Source organism: Labrus mixtus, chromosome 9 (assembly GCF_963584025.1).
Source record: "Labrus mixtus chromosome 9, fLabMix1.1, whole genome shotgun sequence".
NCBI classification, from domain to species: domain Eukaryota; kingdom Metazoa; phylum Chordata; class Actinopteri; order Labriformes; family Labridae; genus Labrus; species Labrus mixtus.
In genome coordinates, this window is record NC_083620.1 from 6,902,319 (window position 1) to 6,913,069 (window position 10,751).

Below are 10,751 nucleotides of genomic sequence, written 5' to 3' on the forward strand. Positions count from 1 at the left end.
AGGGCTTTCGTCTACTCTGCTCCTTCTACATGGAACATGCTGCAAAAAGACTGGAAAATAACTGAACTGATATCTTGAGCACTTGAGACGACCTCCTTTACTTAACTGTTTTTTATAATTTTAATTGCTAATTGTTTTTTTGTAATTTTAATTGCTGTCTGTATGTTGTGAGTGTGACTGTGTAACTTTAGCTGCCTCCTGGCCAGGACTCCCTTGAAAAAGAGGTTTTTAATCTCAATGGGACTTTCCTGGATAAATAAAGGTTAAATTAAAAAAAACCCAAGCCGGTGCTCTCTGGGCTCGTGGTGGATGAAGCCTCATAGCCCCCCTCAAAAAGAATGAAACCAACCTTTGGTACCCAACAGTGCTGTTGTCTACCCAAACATGTCGAGAGGAAATGGAAGCTACATAAACCCTCAGGGTAGAGAGGGAACAGTCAGACTCCAAGAGGTATTGCAAGAACTCCAGGATGGATGGCACAGAGCAGTGGTTAGAGTCCAAATTCCTGCCTGAACAACAGGCCAAGAACAGCTGCCACATGTTCTCATATTGAATTTGAGTGGATGGCGCCCTGGTGTTTAACAGTCCTGCGAACAGAGATCAAGCAATCTCTCAGCATTGGAGCTGGCCCTGCAGTGGTCAAACCCACAACTGAAGGCAACAGGGGTCGGGGTGCCAGATCTGCCTCCCAATGTGGGACAGGAGGTCTGAACCCTCTGAAGCACCGCCTGAATCAACAGAAGCAGGGGGAAAGTGTAGAAGGGACCCCCTGGCCAGTCGTTAGCCAGGGCGCCCTGACCCAGAGGGCAGTTCACCTTTGTGCGGGAGAACCAGAGGGGGCAATGAGATGTAATGTCCTGTCTACAACTGGAGATGCTACGTTTTTCTGTCAGTGGCTCTGAGAAAACGTTTTTTTTAAGACCTGGGACCTTTTTTATCCTACTTTCATGACATCCAAACCTCAGTAGCTCGAAGTGACTCGGCCCTTTACACAAACCTGACTCCATGGAGGTTGTTGCGCTGCAAGTTAAATCCTAGTCTTTGTGCCTTAGTAATTAACCAGTAACGTCCGTGGGATGATGGGTGGGGGGATGGTAAGGAAGGGCTATTGTACTACATCAGCTATTACTGCTACTACAACAGGATTCTCTCTATTGTTATTGCTCTGCACCTTACTGTATTCAATGTGGTAGTGTGTAATGTGCATGCCCAAGTAGTACGGTGGCCAGTAGGGGTCACACGCTCAGCAACTGATGAAACGACATACATTTAGAAAAACAAGCAGCATATATAGAAACGCTGCACATTAAAAAGCAAATGCAAACTACCACAACAAATGCAAAGGCTGAAATGCGCTGCAAAGACACAAACGCGCTGAAAATAGGCAAAACAACTTCATAAGCATAAAACGCGCTGAAAGTACAGAAAAGAAACTTAAGTGAAAAACACACACAACTAGAAAACAACAGCAAACACAGAAACGCTGCAAGTTCAGCCTTCAACGAAAGTGCTCCAGGCCTGTAGGGGCGCTGTGGAACTGTTTATTTATAGGAGAGAGTAAGGGAGACAGCTAGGATCAGAAAGTTACGACAGAGAAGAGAATTATGGCTTGAGCGTAGTCTTATAGAGATAGTCCAGATTGTCATTTAAAGCAGAAATATTTAACGCTGTCACGCTGACACATCTATTCTATTTCATTCTTCCTGACCGCCAGAGGCAGTTCTTAACACTGGATTATAGCTGTCTCGTGTACGCGCAGGTCGAGTATTTAATATCAACAAAGTCACATGTGATCTGGGATGACGCCTGACGTAGCTTAAATAGCCTGCGTCTTCACGTGAGACACCCCTTCTATCTTCTCGCAGGTATGCGCGATGCAGGTTGTTTACATAAGGAAGCAGAAAAACTTTTTGCTTGGAGCCCTGTAACCACGGTTGGAGATACAGAATTTCGTCCTCCAAGGGCTGCGATTAGTTACCACGGCTACATTGTTTCACCGTACCGAGCTGTCTGACCTGTGTTTTCGCTGGGGCTCTCAGCGCATTATGGACTGGCTAATGATAGCTTGAAGTTGGACCGCTGAGGTAAGTATTATCCCTTCCTTAGCTGTACAGTGATTTAATTTGGAGAAGAGCCTGGCTTCGGGTTTCTTTGGTTGTTTTTTCCGCGGTGAGAAGTGTCTGCGCTTTCACCGCGAGGCTGATGGTATCACGGTGTGTGACAGCTGATTGTAACTGACTGCTATGCAAGTGGGTTTGCTCGTCGAGGCGTGACATTTTTTGTGTAAAAGAGCAAGGGCTCCCCAGCAAATGGTTTTCGCTTGTGGGTTAATGGTAAACAATTTAGAAAAAAAAAAAATAAAAAATGGAAATATTACTAAAGAAAAGACAGAACAGCTTAATTGTTTGTTAAGCAGTGCATCTGTAAACTCTCCCCATTGGTAGACGGATAGGGAGTTGATTTGATTTGTGGGTGTTAGTTGCCACTGAGTAACACTACCCAGATAGGTAACCATGTCCGACATGTTCGGGTCCCATGTTTGTCGTTCATGCATGGCACCACTGCATACATCCGATGGCCGTGATGAGTGCCCTACATGCCTCGGTGTGGCGCACCTGAGGGAGGGGCTGTCAGATAGTCCGTGCATGAATTGCAGTTTCATGCCACGGGATCTGAAGCTGGCCTGGCTGGCTGAGGTGGAAGGACAGCAGCTTGGAGACCAGCTGCCTCCATCTGGTTCGGCTTCAAGGAGGCGCGGTGGGGCGAGTGGCGCACCGCCGGAATGTGCTCCACCTAGGAAGAGACCTAAGAAGGTGGATGGTTTAGCCATTAAGGTTGATAAATTAGCCTCAGAGTTTGCAGAGATTAAGTCTCTGCTTCTTAACCTTCAGCCGAGCAGAGGAGCGGCAAGTCCGGGAGAGGGCCCACCTGATTGGGATGGGGATGCCTTGTCTACAAGGGCTTCCTGTAGCCAGTTTTGTGGGGCCAGTTCAATTCAAGGAGCAGTGGACGCTTCCGTTCATGCTTCCGAAACTGGTTCTCAGCGAACGGTAAGCGGATCCGGGGTTGGTTCAGAGGCTGCCCCAGCCTCTGTTAAACCAGTGGTGCGTATGGCTTCTTTAGGCGGGTCCCTCCGCAGGCAAGCTTCTTTGTACCACCATCCCAGCCATACATTGAGGAGCTCCACAAGTGCTGGCCAGATCCCAAGTCTCTGTCTCACCACACTTCTGACAGCAGGACCCTGGCTTCCATGCAGAATGCTGGCAGTTATGGGCTGGCCCAGATGCCAGCGGTAGAACCAGCTATAGCCTCCCTCATTGTGTAACCTGATGTGGTCTTGATCTTCAGTTCCGACGCCGGCCCCCAGTTTTCAGTGGGGTCCGACATACCACAGTCAGCAATCCCACAAGACGTCAGGCACTCAGCCAGGAGATAGCCAACCTCCTGGAGAAGGACGCCATAGAAGGCGTAAATCATCAGACACAGCAAGGTGGGTTTTACTCAGTGTATTTTCTGATCCCCAAAAAAGAAGGTGGGTTTCGCCCTATCCTAGATCTAAGAGGGCTGAACACATTTCTGAAGGTGTTGCCCTTCCACATGCTGAGAATAGCAGATGTGCTACAGGCCGTGACACGGCAGAGTTGGTTCACATCCATCGATTTAAAGGACACATACTTTCATGTGCCAATCGCACTCCATCACAGAAAATTCCTGCGCTTTGCGTTCGAAGGCAGGGTTTATCAGTTCAAAGTGCTCCCCTTCGGGCTGTCCCTGGCCCCGCGGGTCTTTACACGGTGCATGCGGGCAGCATTGGCCCCATTGCAGGCCAGGGGTATGCATGTCCACCCATACCTGGACGACTGGCTGATCTGTGCCTCGACCCGGAGGCAGTCAGATCAGGACACTTCAACCCTTCTTCACCATGTGTCACAGTTGGGCCTCACAGTCAATTATGACATGAGCTGTCTCATACCCAGCCAAAGGGCGGTGTTTATTGGATTGACCCTGGATTCAGGTCGTATGCTGGCCTCCCCGACACAACGCAGAGTGGAGGCTATACTCCAGCTTCTCCTCCGTTTCCGGAGGAGCAGGAGGTTACAGTACAGCCTTTTCCTCAGGCTGTTGGGTATGCTGAAGTCGGTAACATCAGTGGTGCCACTGGGCCTTTTGTACCTACGGCCCCTCCAGGTTTGGACAAATGGCCTCCATTTAGATCCAAGGGCGCACAGATCCAAGAGAGTCATGGTGTCCAGCCAATGTCTTCTTGCTCTGCGGCCATGGAGAAACAGGGAGTTTCTGTCCAGAGTCGTCTTGTTGGGTATAGCACCCTCACGTCGCAAAGTTGTAATGACCGATGCCTCAACTTCAGGTTGGGGGGCAGTGTGGAATTGCAGAGCGGTGAGAGGGCTTTGGACAGCGCAGGAGGCTACCTGCCGTATTTAAAGGGCAGACATGGTCTTGTGCATTCCGACCACATGTCTGCAGTCTACCATATCAATCATCAAGGGGGCACGAGGTCAACCCGGCTGCTGCAGGTGGCGCACCGTCTCCTGGTATGGGCTTTCGTTCGCCTTGCCAGCCTCAGGGCCATGTACCTGCTGGGGCCACAGAATATGGTGGCAGACTTTCTATCTCGCCAGAAACCTCCCTCGGGGGAGTGAAGGCTCCACCCAGAGGTGATAGAGGAGATATGGCAAATATATGGCAAGGCAAAGGTGGACCAGTTTTCTTCGAGGTCCTCGACCCACTGCCCTCTTTGGTTCTCCTTGATGGAAATGACGAGTCCTCTAGGACAGGATGCTCTGGCACACCCATGGCCAGATCGTTTTCTTTATGCCTTCCCACCGTTTCCTCTCATAGCAGCAACGCTACACAGACTACAGCAAGTCAATCACAGACTTTTGGTGGTTGCCCCGAACTGGCCAGGGAGGCCCTGGTTTCCACGCATGTACAGTCTTATGAACGGGGGAGGGCAGCATCTGGCATCCGATTCCGGAGTGCCTGCAATTGTGGGTATGGCCCTTGAGGGGCCTAAACCACTCCTAGCTGCTTGTGACTGGCTGAAATTGCAGCCACATATACCTTTAAGGTGGAAACAGAGAGCTCCTTCTCTAGCAAAGACTGCAGAAACCGCAGCACTACTGGCACAGAGGTACTCTCAGGAGTCTCTTTGTGGGCTCTACACCATTCTGAAAAAAGCTTCCACCTGTTGGCATAAAGTGCCCTTGTGGAGGGTGCCCTCAAGTCATTTATGGTCATTTATACTCCCTATTATCAATCCTTATGCAGGTTGCCATGTTAGGGACACTGAAGCTTCAGTGATTGATCAATTGATTGGCAACTACATGTACTTTTTCAGGCTTTGAGAGAAAGGGGTTTATATATATGGCTAGAGTTTTCTGAATTGTCTGAATGAAGAGAGAAATCTTGAATGAAGTTTAATTACAGGTCATCAAAATGACTTATGAACTTACCCTGTTAATTACTGAGAAAAGGACTTTGGATAACTGACTTATTTCAGAATTCTCAGTTGGAGAAAATATTCAAGGTATAATTCTGTGTAGCTCTCCTATTGAATGATCAAAGCACCCTTTTTTATCAAGTTGACTTGAATGCTCTCCAATGGGGTGAAATTCTAAAGGATGCTAATTTACATATTAAGCGAAACTTGAAAGTTTAAAACAAAAATGTTTCACCTAACATGACAGTAGCTAAAATGACATAGCTTGTGATAGTATTCTTGGAGGAATCCCAGCAGAAAGATCCACTGCATTCTGGTCAACCAACTAAATCAGTGGTGGTCCAAGTTGTTTCCTAATTATCCATTAGCAGATCTATTTTATCCAAATGGCACAATTACATCATCAATTTCATAAACATTTTGCTTGTAAAAATAAAAACTGACTTCCCAAATTGTTAAATTTTCATCAGTTTATTCAGTGAAAAGTGTTGTCTCTGAAATGTCAGATTTAAAGATGTTACCTGAGGTCAATAATTTAAAAGCCTTTCTGAACCAACTATAAAAGAATGCATATATTATAGGGTTCACAGCAGAATTGGAATTTCCCAACCATCCAAGTGTTACAATAAATGTTGGCGGTATTGAGTAACTAATAAAAGGATTGATGATGTTACAAACAAAAAATGGAGTCAAAGCACAGAAAGACCCCCATTACAATAGCCAGGGTTTTAGTGGCCTTTGTCTGGCTTGTGTTTGACTTTTTTACTGAGATCACACATCCTGCAATTTGTATGCTGCGAAACTGTGTCTGTGCCACAAGGAAAATCTTAAAGTAAACACAGAGCATTATTATTCCGGGCAAGTAAAAAGAAATCACTGAGGAGACAGTACTAGACACTCCACTCATAAAAAAAACACATCCTCCTTCACATGCAACATGGTTATAGTAAAACTCTTCAACACCCAAAATATTTAACTTCGGAAAAATCATTCCAAAGCCTAAAATACGAGACGAGAATTGAACAAAATAGGAATGGATTTTGTTGAGAAAAAGAGTCATAGGAATACAGTTTCGCTTAAAATCAGTGAATCAAAATCAGGTCTCAACCATCTATTTCTTTTGGTTCATGATTCTGCACACAGCTTAGAACTACTGTAAAACATAAGGTTTAATTAGGCCTACCCCATTGCTAATAGACAGTCTGCTCAATTACAAAATCAAACATTTCTAGACATTAATTTATTCTTAAAGAAATAAGAAAGATGAGCATTGGCAAGTTTACATACTGTACAAATACATACATACAAATCCTACACTTACCTTCCACAGTTAGTAGGACAGTGGCCAGCAGAGCACAATCTGCCACATATGAGGTCAGCTTTTTTTGTACCAAATGAGCTCTGCCTCTGTGGCCAGTAAAGTCAGAGTTTAAATAAAATACCTTCAGAAATGGAGGTTGGACAATCTGTCCCAGCAGACAGAAAAAGAGATACAGCAGGTAGTGAATGTCCCTTCACAATTCAACAATGGATTCTTAGCTGAAAGCCAATGAAATTACGTTCTTAGTGTTAAACCCCCCTTTGAACTTTCACTTTTCGTTGCTGGTAGAAAGGAAGTGTCCTTATTTGGGTTACATAGCGTTGTGCAGGAGAGAGAGCTTTGCAGAGATATCAGTCATGACAGGCATTATGCCGCGATCAGACAAAAATGTATTAAAATATACACATAAATGTATAATTTGGATATTTGCTTTATGGTAGTTTGAAATATTCAGGGAGTGAACTAGCCCAAAATCTCAAAAATTGACCAATGCATACATTTTTTTTTATTTTTGCCTGCTGTGTCTCACCTTAGGATGACTATGAGTTATTATTATTCACTCATAAGGTTTTAGATAGGGTTATGATTTTTCATGGAATATTAGGATCCATGCTAATGTGGTTACGTGAATTATACATTGTCAATACAAACGTTTGATCCAAAGCTTCCACTGTTCACTATGTTTCTCCAAAACATTTGAAGAAGTCACACAAGTTGCACAAAGAAAAGGCCAAGAGTTGCTTTACAATGACACATCATGCTATTTCTTATTGTCTGCAAACTTTTGTTGAGTGTTCTGGAAACAGTTTGTTATGATCAAAAGTTGTAGTGTGTGTCTGATGTAAAACTAGTCGATTCTAGGTGTGTGTGGCAAGATGGCGCCAGTGTGTGAGGCGGGCCGTCAGCTGCACCGACTGCTCCGACTATTTTGTTTGTTTCTGTTGTTCGTAACACTTGTTGCACATACTGTCAACACTCTGCGGTTTTATGATCGCGAAACGTTGCTAGATCTAAGAATATCCGCCAACAATCTGGTCAACTTTGATACTTATGGACAAAAAACTCTGCCTCCTTTCCTCTCTGGCGTCCCGTCATACCTCTGCCGCACTCCAGTGCCACCACCTCGGCGTAAACGCCACCGCCGCCGGGGTAAACGTGGTGGCTGTCTGGTGAGGCTGAGGGTCGGGTTGGTTCGTCCTAATCGAGGAGGATCTGGAGCGGGGCCTCGCCTTTGTGTCTCTGGACGTTCGCTGGACCCTGTCGCTGCCTGGTTTGTACCGGTGGCGGGCTCGGATGGGATGTTCCAGCCCCGCGGACCCTGCTCTCCTTGTCTCCGCTGGCGCGGAGTAAATCTGGGGAACCTGCGGCCTTTGTGTCGGGCCTCCCTGTCAGCTGCTTGTCCTGACCCACCAGCTCCTGCCAGGTTCGGCCTGGTAAACGCCAGATCGCTGACGAACAAATCATTTATCCTTAAGGATTTCTTCATATCCCGGGAACTGGATTTCCTCTTTATCTCCGAGACCTGGCTGAGTGTCGGTGAGTCCAGTGTCTTCGCCGAACTTTTACCTGACGACTGCTGCTTTTTTAACTCTCCGCGGACGTCTGGCCGAGGAGGGGGAATTGCGACTGTTTTTAAAGGTGTGTTTAAGTGTAAACAGTTATCGCTGCCATCCTCCTTCACCAGCTTTGAGCTCAGTCTGTTTGAGCTGGGCTATTCTCACACGGTTCTGTGTGCTGTGATCTACCGGCCTCCCAAATATAACAGAGACTTTTTAACACATTTTTCTGTGTTCCTGGCTGATATTATGCCCAAATATGACCGGGTCCTTATTGTCGGAGATTGCAATATTCATGTGTGTTGCCCTGATAATCCTTTGGCGCAAGATTTTTTAAACCTCATTGACTCTTTTAATCTCGTGCAGTCTGTACTTGGGCCTACACATGAACGCGGTCACACACTGGATCTTGTGTTATCTTATGGTCTGCCTGTTCTTAACCTGGAGGTCTGTGACGCCTTTTTCTCTGACCATATGCCTGTACTGTTTGAAGCTGCTGTCCGCTGTCCCACTGTTAAACCTCGCGCTGCTGCTCGCAGATGTCGAGTTTTTAACCCTTCCACTGCTGCTCACTTCTCTGCAGTTTTTAGTCAGAACTGCGTCTTTCCCGAGTCTGTGTATGAGGATACAGAGGCTCTAAACGCGTGGTTTCGCGACACCTGTCAATCTGCCATAGACATTGCGGCTCCATTAAAGACCAGGCAGCAGAAAGCCAAATCAGAGCCCTGGCTGAACGAAACAACCCGCACTGCCAGACAGGATTGTCGAAAAGCTGAGCGAAAGTGGAAAAAGGACAAATTACAAGTGTCTTTTCAGACACTGAGGGACTGCTGGCGTCACTACCAATCCACTGTGAAAGAGGCTAAAAGACAATATTTTTCTGATATCGTTGTTTTAAATTGTCATAAGCCTCGTGTGCTGTTTAAAGTTATCAACTCTGTTCTGAATGCACCACAGAGAGGAATTGAGGCCTCCCCTGCTGGGTGTGAGAACTTTCTTCATCACTTCATTGACAAAGTCACATCTGCCAGAGCACTTAATTCACCTCCTGCTTCTGATCCTTCAGTGTTTGTCCCCTGCTCTGCTGTGTTGGACACGTTTGAGCCTGTGACCCTGTCTTTTGTGCAGGAGATTGTGGGTCACTTGAAGCCCTCAGGCTCTCCGGATGATACTGTCCCGCCTCGTTTATTTAAGGAGGTTTTTCCCACTGTTGGGCCATCTTGTCTCTCAGTTATTAATAGCAGTCTGTCCACTGGAGTAGTCCCTGTAAATCTTAAACATGCAGTTGTGCAGCCTTTACTAAAAAAGCCTGGACTGGACCCTGCTGTTTTGGCAAATTACAGGCCTCTCTCAACATTGCCTTTCTTCTCTAAAATCTTAGAGAAGATTGTGTATTCCCAACTCATGGACTTTTTAAATCAACAAAATGTTCTAGAGATTTTCCAATCAGGTTTTAAAACTTTGCACAGCACAGAATCAGCACTTTTAAGAGTTTTTAATGACATCTTTTTAGCTACTGACTCTGGTCACTGTGTTGTCCTTGTACTTTTAGATTTGACTGCAGCATTCGATACAGTGGACCATGATATATTGATTGCTCGTTTGGAGCAGTGGGTGGGCATCAGTGGCACAGCACTAGAGTGGTTCAGGTCCTACCTGTCACATCGGACTTTCTGTGTCAGCCTTGATGACTCTGTGTCCTCCACTGCTCCTCTTTCATGTGGGGTACCACAGGGCTCTGTGCTTGGCCCTCTTTTATTTTCTCTTTATCTTTTACCACTTGGCTCTATTCTGAGGAAACATGGCATTTCTTTTCATTGCTATGCGGATGACAGCCAGATCTATGTCCCCCTCAAAAAGGCTGATTCGTACTCCACTAACCCACTGCAAAAATGTTTACATGACATTAAAGCTTGGATGTCGTTAAATTTTTTGAATTTTAATGAAAACAAGACAGAAGTCATGGTCTTTGGTGGCACTTCTGTGACCCTCCCCCAAGTTGATCTGGTTTCTCTGGCACAGTATCACAAGCCAGTTGTGAACAATCTGGGTGTAAAAGTGGACCAGACCTTAAATTTGACAGCCAGATTAAAGCTGTGGTGAAGTCTAGTTTTTTCCAGTTAAGGCAGCTGGCAAAAATTAAACCAGTCCTTCAGAGACAGCAATTTGAGACAGTAATCCACGCCTTTGTGACCACTAGGCTGGACTACTGTAATGCACTGTATATGGGGGTTAGTGGGTCCTCCATTGCGCGTCTTCAACTGGTTCAAAATGTTGCTGCACGTCTTTTAACTGGCACAAGCAAGTATGAGCACATCTCACCTATTTTAGCTTCACTTCACTGGCTGCCCGTCCATTTTAGGATTCATTTTAAAATTCTTTTATTTTCTTTTAAAGCCTTAAATGGACTTGC

General features: G+C 45.9%; 1 pseudogene; it reads right to left on the reverse strand.

Moving 5' to 3' along the window:
* Positions 1 to 5,932: 5,932 nt before the first annotated feature.
* Positions 5,933 to 6,521, reverse strand: LOC132979932 (trace amine-associated receptor 1-like; annotated as a pseudogene).
* Positions 6,522 to 10,751: the final 4,230 nt, after the last annotated feature.